This window comes from Lathyrus oleraceus, chromosome 5 (genome assembly GCF_024323335.1).
Source record: "Lathyrus oleraceus cultivar Zhongwan6 chromosome 5, CAAS_Psat_ZW6_1.0, whole genome shotgun sequence".
Classification (NCBI taxonomy): domain Eukaryota; kingdom Viridiplantae; phylum Streptophyta; class Magnoliopsida; order Fabales; family Fabaceae; genus Lathyrus; species Lathyrus oleraceus.
Genome location: NC_066583.1, coordinates 360,049,584 through 360,064,603, shown reverse-complemented (window position 1 = coordinate 360,064,603; position 15,020 = coordinate 360,049,584).

The window sequence follows — 15,020 nt, the reverse complement described above, 5'->3', positions numbered from 1 at the left end:
TTATTTCGCTTTCTAACCATTCCTTTGGATAAATAGAAGTGCGGTGGCGACTCGACTTGTATGGTTTACCTTGGATTTAGTCAATATCTCTAATGGTAACGAATACCCCGCTACAGAAAAGTGGCGACTCTGCTGGGGAGGTATGCCTAGTGGGTTTTGCCTACTTTTTATGATTGTTGTATTGTATTGTATATTATTTGTGACATATTTTTGTGCACTTTGGGATTACTGTATTGTATGTAATGATTGAATTGTTTGAATATTAATTCCTTGTGTGCTTGGTGATCTTTGTGAGATGAGTTCTATACCCGAACTCGAGTGCACTTAGGATAGGAGAATGGCATAGTCTTGTTGACTTGTGTGGAGTTATTCCTTATCAAGTTGACTTGCAAGTCCATTCACTTGGTGGAGGTCATGTTGGGATCAATAATGTCACACGAGTAGTTGTGGTTAGACATTACTCTTTCCAATATGAACCTTAGAAGCCAAGGACCTTAGTTTACCAAGCCCATCTTGGCCTATTCTTAGGATGTAGTGCGAAAGTCATTCAAATGTAAGATTTGATACGATTGTTACGCGATACTACACTCATAAGAGTCTCTCTTGAGAATATTTTTGGAATACGAGTAGTCGTTTCTCCGATAATATCCGAAAGATGGGATGATGACTATGGGAACCTCTTGTAGAACATGTTTGGCAGGTTTAAACCCTAGTACACTCCCTTTGGGTGGTTCTTAACCGAGACTCCATGCCCGTGACTTGCAACAAACCCTTGATTCATGGTTGATCCGTTCATGTATCCTTAATATCAATGGAACTTGGGTGTTGATAAGGTGTAAGCCATAATCCACCAAAATGGATGATTGATATTAAGGATGACATGATCCATCCCATGACCTTTGTTTGGTGTGCTTTGCTTGATCCTTGAGTGTGATTGTTGCATTCATGCATTCATGCACCCATTTGCATCCATATCATCAAAATAATAAGAAAATTTTCAAGGAACTTAAGAGGTCTATTTGTAAATTTTCAGACATGGAAAGACAAAGAAGGAATACAAAGAAGTACAGCTTCAGACAACCGGACTTGAAAGAGCTAAGGAATTTGACATCCTATGTATTAGATCCTTTGGGTTTCAAAGCTCGTTTTGTGAAACTTCTTCCTCTTCTGACTACTCAAGTGGATGAAGGATTGATGAGTGTATTGGTGCAGTTTTATGATCCTTTGTACCGCTGCTTCACATTTCCGGATTTTTAGCTTTTGCCCACGCTTGAGGAGTATGCCTACCTTGTGGGTATACCTATTCTAGACCAGTTGTCGTTCAGTGGCTTGGAGAGTATTCCTACTTCTCGAGAGATAGCTAATCTGTTGCACATAGATGAATCTCTGGTTGGTGCTCATATGACTACCAAAGGTGGAATTCAAGGTCTTCCTTCTGAGTTCCTCATTGCTCAAGCTACTGTCTATGGGAAGGCCATGAGTGAGGACGTCTTTGAGGCCATATTTGTACTTCTCATCTATGGGTTAGTGTTATTCCCCAACATCGACAAGTTTGTGGATGTGAACGCTATTAGGATTTTCACTACTCTTAATCCCGTTCCGACTCTGTTGGGCGACACTTATTTTTCTTTGCATATGAGGAATGCAAAGGGTGGTAGTGCCATTGTATGTTATTTGCCTCTGCTGTATAAGTGGTTTATTTCTCACTTACCGCAGATGGTCGCTTTCAAGGAGAACAAGGGATGTCTACGGTGGTCCACGAGACTTATGTCTCTCATTAATGATGATATCTTTTGGTACAATCGCGTGTATGATGGTGTGCAGATTATTGACTCTTGTGGTGAATTCTCCAATGTGCCTCTTCTTGGTACATGTGGTGGGATTAACTACAACCCTGTTTTGGCACGTCGTCAGCTTGGGTTCCCCCTAAAGGATAAACCCAATAACATTCTGTTGGAGGGCGTATTCATTCAGGAGGGTAAAGATCCCCAAGGCCTGAAAGCTAGGATGGTCCGCGTTTGGCGCAAGATTCATAAGAAAGGAAGGAAGGAGCTAGGTCCAAAGAATTACATTGCTATGGAGCCTCACACTGCTTGAGTTAGGAAGAGAGCTTCTGAGTATCTCATGCCGTACGAATATCCGAGACCTACACCTTTGGTTATGGCTGGGCCTTCAACCCTCCCTGATCAAGGGGTAGAGGAGTTGAGAGACGAAGACCGTTCACGTGCTTGGGTCCGTGAACGAGAAGAGTTGCTTCAGCAGATTAAGGAGAAGGATGCTTTGATTGAGTTTCTCGAGCATCAGGTCTGATGATCCTAATAATGCATGGACTTCCCTACTTCCTCAGTCTTCTAGGTTCTGGAAGAGGAAGTACGATCGACTCGCCAAGGAGAAGGCAGATATGGAGGCAGCCTATGAGGAGGAGGTGAAGAGGCTTCGTGCATCTTATCTTCCTGTGTCCCGAGCTTTAGATGATTGTTTCTAGGGATCCATAGGATGATCATTCTCCTTTTGTCTTGTATTGTATTTGGTTACCAATGATGTACTTCTTTGGTGTAAAAAATATTTTTCAGGTACTATTGATGAGATATTTCCATATGTGATACAAATACAATATTTACCAAAATTTACAAATAGAACTCTAAAGTTCCTCTGAAATAAAAACAAATCATGTGCATATGCAGGTTTTGTTCCAGGCTTCTTGTCCTATGGTCTAACTATGTGTCCTTCATTTATTTTGAAGACAAGCTGACTCACCGGTACTACACCAGAGCCAATTCTTCGAGACTGATGGATCATTTGGAACAAGAGAACCGCGAGCTGAAGGAAGAGGTAGCCAGATTGACTGCCTTGATGGAGTCATTCTTAGCCACTCAGAGCCAGTCTTCTCCAACACCCACAACTCCTCCCTAGAGGACGGTCATTTCCGAGATCGTGACTTCTACTGTGCCTGCAGCAATAGCTCATTTTACGCCATCTATGCCAGCCGGGTTCCCTTGGGGAATGCCCGCCAACTTCATGCCAGAAGGATTTGCTCCAACTCTTGCTTCTTTGTCGGCATCTAGCCCGGTCATGTCCGTGCCACCTCCTGTTGTGCACACTTTACCAAGGGTTGAAGATACCATCTATCATTCTGAGCCATCTGAGGTCCCCGACGTTTATGAGAAGATGGACGACATGAAAGACCAATTCCTTGAGCTTCGTAAGGAACTGAAAACTTTGAGGGGGAAGGACCTGTAGCGGGGTATTCGTTACCATTAGAGATATTGACTAAATCCAAGGTAAACCATACAAGTTGAGTCGCCACCGCACTTCTATTTATCCAAAGGAATGGTTAGAAAGCGAACAAAAACCTAAAAGTTTTATCGAATCAAAAACTAGTAAAAGAGAAACAGAGATCTGGGTAAGGGGGTTGGTTATGCAATGGGAAGGTGTTAGGCACCCAAAACATCATAGGTACTCCTAGGGAGCCCTTTTCATAACTCTGCATACGTCATCGGAATAGGATCGAAGGTGACCCTTTTCCTCTCGTAACTTGTGCTGGTTTGATTACTGTTTCGAGGTTGGTAGGCTTGCTGTTACGGACGGTGCTGTTGATGTTGGTATTGCGGATGTGGTTGTTGATTGTTGTTATGTTGCTGGTACTGTTGATTATCTCTGAAGACAGGTGCTATATGAGCCACCTGGTGCTGGTTACCGGCGGGACGCACGGTCTTCCTCCTCACAGATGGTCTTCTTGGTTTCATATGAGAGGTCACAGCATGTGCCTCTCCATCTTTCTTCTTCGCAAACGCCCCATAACATTTGGCAGAAGAGCCTTCTTCTCTCGTCAGACGTCCTTCTCTAACCCCTTCTTCTAGACGCATCCACATATTCACCATCTCGGTGAAGTCAGAAGGAGCTCTAGCAATCATCCGCTCATAATAAAAAGAACTCAAGGTCTTCAAAAAGATCTTAGTAATCTCTTTCTCTTCTAGCGGGGGCATAATCTGTGTTGCTACCTCTCGCCACCTCTGGGTGTATTCTTTGAATGTTTCCTTGTCCTTCTGGGACATGGCTCTCAATTGATCCCTATCGGGAGCCATATCCACATTGTACTTGTATTGCTTGACGAAGGCCTCGCCAAGGTCGTTGAAGGATCGAATGTTCGCACTGTCTAAACCCATGTACCAACGCAGAGCAGCACCGGACAGACTGTCCTGAAAGTAGTGGATGAGCAGTTGGTCATTGTCGGTCTGAGTCGACATTTTCCTAGCATACATGACCAGGTGGCTGAGAGGGAAAGTATATCCCTTGTATTTTTCAAAGTCAGGGACCTTGAATTTCACAGGGATCTTCACATTAGGAACCAAGCAGAGTTTGGCAGCAGACTTGCCGAAAAGATCCTTTCCTCTGAGAGTCTTCAATTCCTTGCGAAGCTCAAGAAATTGATCGTTCATAGCGTCCATCTTCTCATAGACATCTGGGCCCTCAGACAGCTCAGAATGATAGATGGTGTCGTCTACTCTGGGCAGAGTATGCACGACAGGAGGAGGAACAGCAAGGACCAGGCTAGATGCTGGCATAGAAGCAAAGGTGGGAGCAGGACCTTCGGGCATGAAATTGGGAGGCATCCCCCACAGGAATCCAGCTGGCATGGCTGTTGGAGCAAAGTGTGCACTGGCCGCAGGCACGGTCGAGGAGACGATCTCAGAGATGACTGTCCTCTGGGGAGGAGTTGAAGGTGTCGGAGAAGACTGGCTCTGGGCAGCCATGAATGACTTCATCAAGGCACTTAATCTGGCCACTTCCTCTTTCAGTTCGCGGTTCTCTTGTTCCAAATGATCCATCAATCTTGAAATGTTGGCTCTGGTGTAGTACCGGTGAGTCAGCTTGTCTTCAAAATAAATGAAGAACACAGAGTTAGACCACAGGACAAGAAGCCGGGAACAAAACCTGCTTATGCACATGATGCGTGCAATGCTTGTGCATATGATTTTTTTATTTTATTTCAAAGGAACTTTAGGGTTCTATTTGCAAAGTTTGGAAGTATTAAACATTTATCACATATGGAAATATTTCATTAAATAATGTCTGGAAACATTTTTTACGCTAAAGAAGTACAGTTTTGGCAACCAAATATAATACAAGAGAGAAGGGAAATAAACATCTTATGGATCCCTAGAAGCAATCATCCAAAGCTCTGGACACAGGAAGATAAGCTGCACGAAGCCTCTTCACCTCTCTCTCATAGGTTGCCTCCATATCTTCCTTCTCCTTGGCGATTCGATCGTACTTCCTTTTCCAAAACTTGGAAGACTGAGGAAGTAGAGAAGTCCATGCATCATCAGGATCATCAATAACCTGATGTTCGAGGAACTCTATCAAAGCATCCTTCTCCTTGATCTGCTGAAGCAACTCCTCTCTTTCACGGATCCAAGCACGTGATCGGTCCTCGTCTCTCAACTCCTCTACTCCTTGGTCAGGGAGGGTTGAAGGCACAGCCATAACCAAAGGTGTAGGTCTTGGATACTCGTAAGGCATAAGATACTCAGATGCTCTCTTCCTAACCCAAGCAGTGTAGGGCTCCATAGCAACACAATTCTTAGCACCCAGCTCATTTCTTCCTTTTCTATGAATCTTGCGCCAAGTGCGAACCATTCTGCCCTTCAAGCCTTGGGAATCTTTACCCTCCTGAAAGAACACACCCTCTAACAGAATGTTATTGGGTTTATCCTTTAGGGGGAACCCAAGCTGACGACGTGCCAAAATAGGGTTGTAGTTAATCCCACCACATGTACCAAGAAGAGGCACATTGGAGAATTCACCACAAGAGTCGATAATCTACACACCATCATACACACGGTTGTACCAAGAGATATCATCATTGGTGAGAGACATAAGTCTCATGGACCACCGTAGACATCCTTTGTTTTCCTTGAAGGCGACCGTTTGCGGTAAGTGAGAAATAAACCACTTATACAACAGAGGCAAACAGCACACAATGGCGCCACCACCCTTTGCATTCCTCATATGCAAAGAGAAAAAAGTGTCACCCAACAGAGTCGGAACGGGATTAAGAGTAGAGAAAATCCTAATAGCATTCACATCCACAAACTTGTCGATGTTGGGGAATAACACTAACCCATAGATGAGAAGTACAAATATGGATTCAAAGGCGTCCTCACTCATGGCTTTCCCATACATAGCAGCTTGAGCAATGAGGAACTCAGAAGGGAGACCTTGAATTCTGCCTTTGGTAGTCATATGATCCCCAACCAGAGATTCATCTATGTGCAACATGTCAGCTATCTCTTGAGAAGTAGGAACACTCTCCAAGCCATTGAACGGCAACTAGTCTAGAATCGGTATACCCACAAGGTAGGCATACTCCTCAAGTGTAGGCAAAAGCTGAAAATCCGGAAACGTGAAGCAACAGTATAAGGGGTCATAAAACTGCACCAATACACTCATCAATCCTTCGTCCACCTGAGTAGTCAGAAGAGGAAGAAGCTTCCCAAAACGAGCCTTGAAACCCAAGGGATCTAGTACATAGGATGTCAGATTCCTTAACTCTTTCAAATCTGGTTGTCTGAAACTGTACTTCTTTGTATTCCTTCTTTGTCTTTCCATGTCTGGAAATTTGCAAATAGACCTCTTAGGTTCCTTGAAAATTTTCTTCATTATTGATGATATGGATGCAAATGGGTGCATGAATGCATGAATGCAACAGTCACACTCAAGGATCAAGCAAAGCACACCAAACAAAGGTCATGGGATGGATCATACTATCCTTAATATCAATCATCCATTTTGGTGGATTATGGTTTACACCTTATCAACACCCAAGTTCCATTGATATTAAGGATACATGAATGAATCAACCATGAATCAAGGGTTTGTTGCGAGTCACGAGCATGGAGTCTTGGTTAAGAACCACCCAAAAGGAGTGTACTAGGGTTTAAACCTGCCAAACATGTTCTACAAGCGGTTCCCATAGTCATCATCCCATCTTTCGGATATTATCGGAGAAACGACTACTCGTATTCCAAAAATATTCTTAAGAGAGACTCTTATGAGCGTAGTATCGCGTAACAATCGTATCAAATCTTACACTTGAACGACTTTCGCACTACATCCTAAGAACAAGCCAAGATGGGCTTGGTAAACTAAGGTCCTTGGCTTCTAAGGTCTATATTGGAAAGAGTAATGTCTAACCACAACTACTTGTGTGACATTATTGATCCCAACATGACCTCCACCAAGTGAATGGACTTGCAAGTCAACTTGCTAAGGAATAACTCCACACAAGTCAACAAGTATATGCCATTCTCCTATCCTAAGTGCACTCGAGTCCGGGTATAGAACTCATCTCACAAAGATCACCAAGCATACAAGGAATTAATATCAAGCAAATCAATCATTACATACAATACAGTAATCCCAAATTGCACAAAAATATGTCACTGAACAATACAGTACAATACAACAGATATGAAAAGTTGGCAAAACCCACTGGGCAAATGTAGTCCCCAGCAGAGTCGCCACTTTTCTGTAACGGGGTATTTGTTACCATTAGAGATATTGACTAAATCCAAGGTAAACCATACAAGTCGAGTCGCCACTGCACTTCTATTTATCCAAAGGAATGGTTAGAAAGCGAACAAAACCCTAAAAGTTTTATCGAATCAAAAACTAGTAAAAGAGAAACAGAGATCTGGGTAAGGGGGTTGGTTATGCAATGGGAAGGTGTTAGGCACCCAAAACATCCTAGGTACTCCTAGGGAGCCCTTTTCATACTTCTTGTAAGGTTGTTGTTTTGTGAAAATTTGTTTGTGCAAACATGATTGAAGAGATGAGAAGAGAATATACAAGTTATTTACATTTTGTGTTTGAATGGATGAACCCATTGCCTACGTACCATCTTAAAAAGATTAGGATCAAAACCTCGTAGTTCGGGGTAAAAATCTCAAAACAAGTTGGTGAATTGATTAGTCCAAGAGCCTTAAGGTCTTTTGTTATCCAAGGGAGAAAACTCAACCTAAAACCACAAATCCACCATGTGAGGATAGCTTCAACATGCTAGTGAGGGGTTAACCCTATAATAACCATGGAAGACTCATTGTCCATCACTAAGGATATAGGTGAGCATTACATCTACCTCAAGGATAACTCAAACCTAATAGCTAAAGGTTATGGAAAATTTGATTAGGAAGGTGGCCATTGAAACCACAAAAAGACATTTGAATGGGTTATATTTACCAATGAAAAGTATGTACAAAATGGTCAAAGTTGACTTAGAAGTTCAATTCAAAGTAAGTGTTATGAAAAAGAAAGTTTGAAAATCAAAAGCATAAGACTTAGTTTTCTAATTTTGAAAGCAAGTGTTAAATGTTTGCACAAAAGTTTTGGCTTGGGTTAGAGTGGAGAGAAGAAGAAGAAAGGCTAGAGTCCTAAGCATACAAGAGGTGAGGGATAAGAAGTAAAACCACAAATGGAGTTCCTCTCTTGAGATCATATTGATGATCCAAGTAACTCCCATCCTTTGGAGTAAGCAATCACACAAAGCATAAACTCAAGCAATCAACAATCAAATGAACTCTTGGAAAGAATCCTCAATGTATCTTGGATCTGTCTCTCTTAGAAGCTCATGGTAATGGTTCCTCAAGCTTGAATCAATATGGAATCCCTAGCACAAGAACACACACATCAAAAGGTTCTATATACAAATCAAAGAATGGACAAGAGGGAGTTTAGAATATGGTCCTTTCAAAGTCATCTTCAATATTAAGCATTCTAAATGCCCAATGCCTAGTTGCTCTTTGACATTTATAGCACTCTAAAGGCCCAATGCCTAGTTGCTCTTTGACTCCAAATTTGCATAGGGAAAGTCCTAAAGCCTAAGTCCATTTTGTCCAATTCTTTGCATTTGGTTAACAACAAACAGACAAACACAAGCACAAAAGATATATATACACAATTATGTGCTCAAGTGAGCAAAAAGCAAATGGAATTAACATAAACATGTGCTCCAATGAGCAAAGGAAAAAGCAAATGAATAATATGTACAAGAACGGTAAATTGCATAAATGTAAAGTGCAAAAAGTAAATGTTAATGGTTAATGGTTAATGTTAGTAGTTAGTGTGCCATAAGGCAAATTTAGCGCTATGTTAAGCAATCGTAATTGGACTTATGTAGAAGTCAAAACTACCTGAGGCCGGTCAATAATAATATAGGCAACAACACAAGTTAGAAGTCTTGATTAGTGAACCAAGTTCCAACAACTTGTCATGCCAAAAAGAAGAAGAGAAATGATCTTGTATTGGTTTAAGTCCTTTGCATGATTTAGGAAGCAATTTATCCTTAATGCAAAGTCATTCACTTGATCAATTGATCAAGATGAATTAGATTTGAATCAAGGAAGATTAAACCTCCCTAATCAATGCTAACTTATCAACCTTTAACTCATTGATCCAAAAGAAGAGAAGAAGAAGAAGATGGATAATGGAAATGAAAAGAATAAAGTGCATTAAATGAAATGGAATATACCAATCAACAAATTTTGACCAATGACATTGAGGATCATGGTCAAACTATCAAAAACAGAAGTGGGATGAAGATTGGAGGTCAAGAAATAAACAACATATTTTTGGCATTTTTAATATTTGAAAATAAACTTGAATTAAAAATATTAAAGAGAGGTCAAACTTTAAAATCACTTCAAATCAACTTTGAAAAGTCCAAGTGATTTATCCCAAGTTCAACAAGGTCAAACAAAGTTTGACAAAAAATTTAGGCATTTTTAAAAGTCAGAAACTATTTTTAATCAATTAAAAATGAATAAAAATAACCTAATTGAACTAAAATCTCAAATAAATCTCAAATCAATTAAAAAATTGATGAGAATATTTTTCATAGATCCATCATCATTCAAATAGGTTGAGAAAATATTTTTGTATTTTTTTAATATCAAAAACTATTTAAAATGAATTAAAAATAACCAGAAAAGAGAAAATTCACAAGAAATATCAAATGACAAAATAAAAAATATTAAAAATCAAAATTAGAAACTAGAAATTATTTGGGGAAGAATGCAATTGGTCCCATAATTTTTGGATTTAAAATGAAGAAGATATGAATTTTTGAAAATAATGGAAATAAGAGAAATAAAATCAGAAAATAGTAAATTCAAAAAAACAAGGAGCGTTAGATCTGAGCTCATTAATTGAGCTGGCAGATCATACGCTCCAGAAGCGCGCTTCCACCATAGGTCCAAGTCAATGCGCTACACATGGCATTATTAAAAGTCAAAAGATCCAAGGGCTGGGATATAAACTGGAGATTAGATCCAATGGTCCACAACGCATCTGGCAAAGGGACGGCCACCGGAGCCACCTTCTTCTCCGGTGAGCATGAAGATTCCGGTGACATTTGCAGGTTTCAAAAGCTTAACCAAAATACACGATCCATACATCGTTGGAAAGCTGGAATGATGTACATCATCCCTGTACCACTCGATTCCACTCTAGATCTCTATATTGAGAGAAATCAGAGATGGAAATTCTGTGATGTTCAAGTGAACTTCATGGATTTCAATAATTGAGCATACAAAACAATTGCCTCTATGAAGAGGACTTCAGCCAACACAAAATCCAAGCAAATAGATCAATAATTGGTGAGATTCAAAGAAAAAACCAGTTGAAGAACAACCTTGAATTCTGGAGATTTGAGCTTGCTTCCTTGCTTCCTTTGGCCAAACAGAAGATCAATGGAGTATGAGAGAGAGGTTTAGAAGCTTTAGATCCAAAGATTCAACCAGATGTAGTTGAATTTTAGATCTGAAAAAAATGAAGAAAAGTGAAATAGCTCCTTTGGTGAGAGGTTAGGTTTTCAGCTCTGCAGCATTTCAGGTTGATTCATGGATGAAATTTGAATGGAATAGAACTCTTATTTATAGAGGGAAAGGCAAGACAAGTGTGATTCAATCCGTGTGCATGGAATTGGATATTCATTGCATGGGCTTGCATGATCATGCAAAAGGCCCAAATTCAATGCCAAATGCAATCTGAAATGAATGTGAGATGATTTGGACGCGTGGTTTGGAGTGAAATGGCTTGTGCATGGAGTTTTGATGTGTTATGCATAAATGAACCAAAAACTTCCCTTCTTCGAAAATGCAATTTGCCAAATCCAAACATGAGCATGTGAGTAATGGTTGGAAAGGTTTTGATGTGAGGAACAATTGTTATGTTGGGCAAAAATCCATTTGAAGTGTGGAAATTGGTGAATTTTGAGTTTAAAGTGCAAGGTGCAAAACATGTAAAGGCAAAGTTTCTAAATTTGGTCAATGTTCAAGCCCTTCTGTTTTGATGATGCAAGCCTCCAATGAAAAAACCTCCAACATCAACGTTGTAGATCTCTTCAAGACAATCAAAATGGACTCAGATTTTGCATCATTTGGATTTTTGATGAAAGAGTTATGGGCACTTGAAGTTGGACTTTTTTGCCTTTCAATGCATTTGGTCCAAAAGGATCTATAATGTCTTGCATTATCACATGTATTCCCTTTGAGATTTTGAAATTTTGTTCAACATAACATTTGAAGTAGACATCTTAAGATTTCCAATGCATTTGATCCCACCTCAAAATCATAAAAAGAGAATGAGTTATGTCCTTGGGAAGTTGACCCAAAATTAGGGTTTCAGTCAAAATGACCTATAATGTATTGGAATGGGAGATGAATTTCAATCTTCAAATCAATTTTTGATGAACATGAAATTTGTTCATATTGTCCCTGAGAACATTTTTTCTTTTGGGATCATCTCCATTTGACCAACACATAAAAAGTTAGGTCTCAGTGCATTTCAAAATAGTCAGATGAATTGACTGATCAACTTCTTAAGTCCATGACTCATATCTTGATGAATTGATGATTGAGGACACTCAAATAAGTTCAAATATGCATGAAATGATGAATTAAAGAACTTACCTTGATTGCATTTGATCATGGGCTGAGGTTGCTTCAAGAGCAAGGCATTATGGTGCACAGATGAATTAGGGTTTCTTTGGGGAACAAGCCTCAGACCCTTTGACTTACTTTGATCAAAATGATGAATTGAGATGCTAGGGAGGCATATTTTATGGATGAGAGCTTTGGGAACCATTACCATGCTTGATATCATCTTCTCTTGGCCATATCTTTGTACCAATGATCTCCTTGAAACTCTTGACCTTGTGATTGCTCAAGCTGCAAACAAAAGATGTTAGTGACATATTTTTGTGCTTTTGGTTAGTAAACAACATAAGAAAAGCAATGATATACAAATCAAGCATGCTTGGTGATCTCAAACCACTCACAAGAGGTCCCACCCAAAGGTAAGGGGAACCAAGATGCTTATGATCCTTGAGGCAATGTAAATGCAATGTTATGATGCCATGAGGGATCTTAGGGACAAAATTAGGGTCTTACAGGACCTCTTTGGTAAGAGTGCTGCTGAGTTGTGCCTTGTGCCCAAGGTAAAGATCCCTATTAAATTCAAAGTATCTGACTTTGAGAAGTATAAGGGGAACACATGCCCTCTCAGCCATCTTGTGATGTATGTTCGCAAGATGTCGACACAAACTGATAATGATCAAATGCTCATCCACTATTTCCAGGACAGTCTGTCCGGTGCCGCTCTCCGGTGGTACATGGGTTTGGAGAGTTCGAACATCCGATCTTTCAACGATCTTGGCGAGGCCTTCGTCAAGCAATATAAATACAATATGGATATGGCTCCAGACAGAGATCAATTGAGAGAAGTGTCGCAGAAGGACAAGGAGACCTTCAAAGAATACGCCCAGAGGTGGTGCGAATTGGCAACTCAGATAGTGCCTCCCCTTGAGGAGAAAGAGATGACCAAGATCTTCTTGAAAACTTTGAGATTGTTTTATTACGAGAGGATGATAGCCAGTGCTCCGTCAGATTTCACCGAGATGGTGAATATGGGGATGAGACTGGAGGAAGGGGTCCGTGAAGGACGTTTGACTCGAGATGAAGGCTCTTCAGCAAAGAGATATGGAAGCTTTGAGAAGAAGAAGGAGGGAGAGGCACACGTTGTGTCTTCCCATGTCAAGAGAAGACCCTCTGTGAAGAGGAAGATTGTTCGTCCAGTCAACAATCAGCATCAGGTGGCTCATATAGCACCTGTTTTCAGGGAAGCTCAACAATATAAGCAACCACAAACTCAGCAATATCAGCAACAACAACAGCGTCCACAACAGCAGGCCTACCAGCCTCGAAACAACAACAATGCCAGTGCCAGCTATGAGAGGAAAAGGGTCACCTTCGATCCAATTCCGATGACTTATGCCGAACTCTATCCATCTTTGATTAATAGAAAGTTGATCACTCCACGAGATCCTCCCGTTGTACCTGCTAACTCCCAGTGGTGGTACAAGCCTGAACTTCACTGTGTATATCATTCCGGTGCTCCCGGACATGATGTGGAGAATTGTTATCCCTTGAAGACCAAGGTGCAAGACCTTGTGAGAAGTGGGATTTTGTTTTTCGAGGACGTGGGTCCGAATGTGAAGAAGAACCCATTGCCCGAGCATGGGAAATCTGTCAATATGGTCCAGGGCTGCCCTGGCAATTACAAGGTTAAATATGTCAGTCATATCCGACAATCGTTGGTTGAGATGCATCGTTTGCTGTGTGACTATAGCCATTATGAGCATGACCACGATAGATGCCTAGTATGTTCTGTCAATCAGAGAGGTTGTCGCCAAGTGCGCAGAGATGTTCAAGAGATGTTGGACAAAGGAGTCATTGAGATCCTTCAGAATAGGAATGTTGATGAAGATGCTCTTGAAGTCAATGTAATTTCCCCGGTATTCCGGATACCTGAGCCTGTTGTTATCAAGTATGATGGTAGCAAGCAGAAGATTTCTCCAGTTCTGACAATCAAGCCTGTCGGTCATGTACCATACTCTTCTGAGAAGGCAGTTCCCTATCGCTACAATGCTGTAGCAATAGAGAGTGGGAAAGAGGTGTCCTTGCCCTCTTCATCTGTTATTAACATTGCTGATGTCAGTGGGTTGACCCGTAGCGGTCGCGTATTTTAAGCTCCGTTGAAGCCTCGAGCTGATGCTCGAGGAAGTGTTTATGCTGATTTTGTTGAACGCCCGATTGGAAATGTTGTGAGCACTCTGAATCCGGCACTTGTTGTTAAGCCCTCCTCTATATTGAAAACTCCTTCTTCTGTTGGCCCGAGTGGTAATATGAAAGAAGATTGTGATGAGATGTTGAGGCTCATCAAAAGGAGCGAATACAACGTTGTAGACCAGCTTCTACAAATGCCATCCAAAATATATGTGTTATCATTGCTTTTGAATTCAAAACCACACTGAGAGGCTCTGCAGAAGGTGTTGGATGTGGCGTACGTGGATCACGATGTCACGATAGAACAATTTGATAGTATTGTTGCAAACATCACCGCTTGTAACAATTTGAGTTTTAGTGACGCTTGTAACACCCCGATAATAATATGATAATTATTTAAATTAAGTTAATAATATATTTATTAATTTAATTAAATAATTGGATTATTATTATTATTATTATTATTGGAATTATTGAATTATTATTATTATTATTGGGATAATAATAATTATTGGAAAATATATAAGTTGGAAATAAGAAAAGAGTCTCATTTGGAAAAGAAACTTTTCACGTGAAACAGAGAAGCGATTGAGAAAGTGGAGAAAGGGCAAGAGGAAGAGCTAGAGAGCAAGGGTTGGAGAACGGAAAAGCTTGAAGCTCAAAGTTGCCGGATTAACTCAGGTAAGGGGGGTTTATCGTCGTTTAATGGGTATTATGGGTTAGCATGTAATGGGTAGTGATAAACCGTTGAATTGACCCTAATTGGGATTATTGAATGCTGAAAATTGTGATGGATATGTTGTGTAAAAACTGAAATTGAACCTGTAATTGAGTGTGTTGTAATTTCCCGAACGTAGAGCTTTTTACGGAATGAGAATCGGAGGTCCGGAAGTCTTC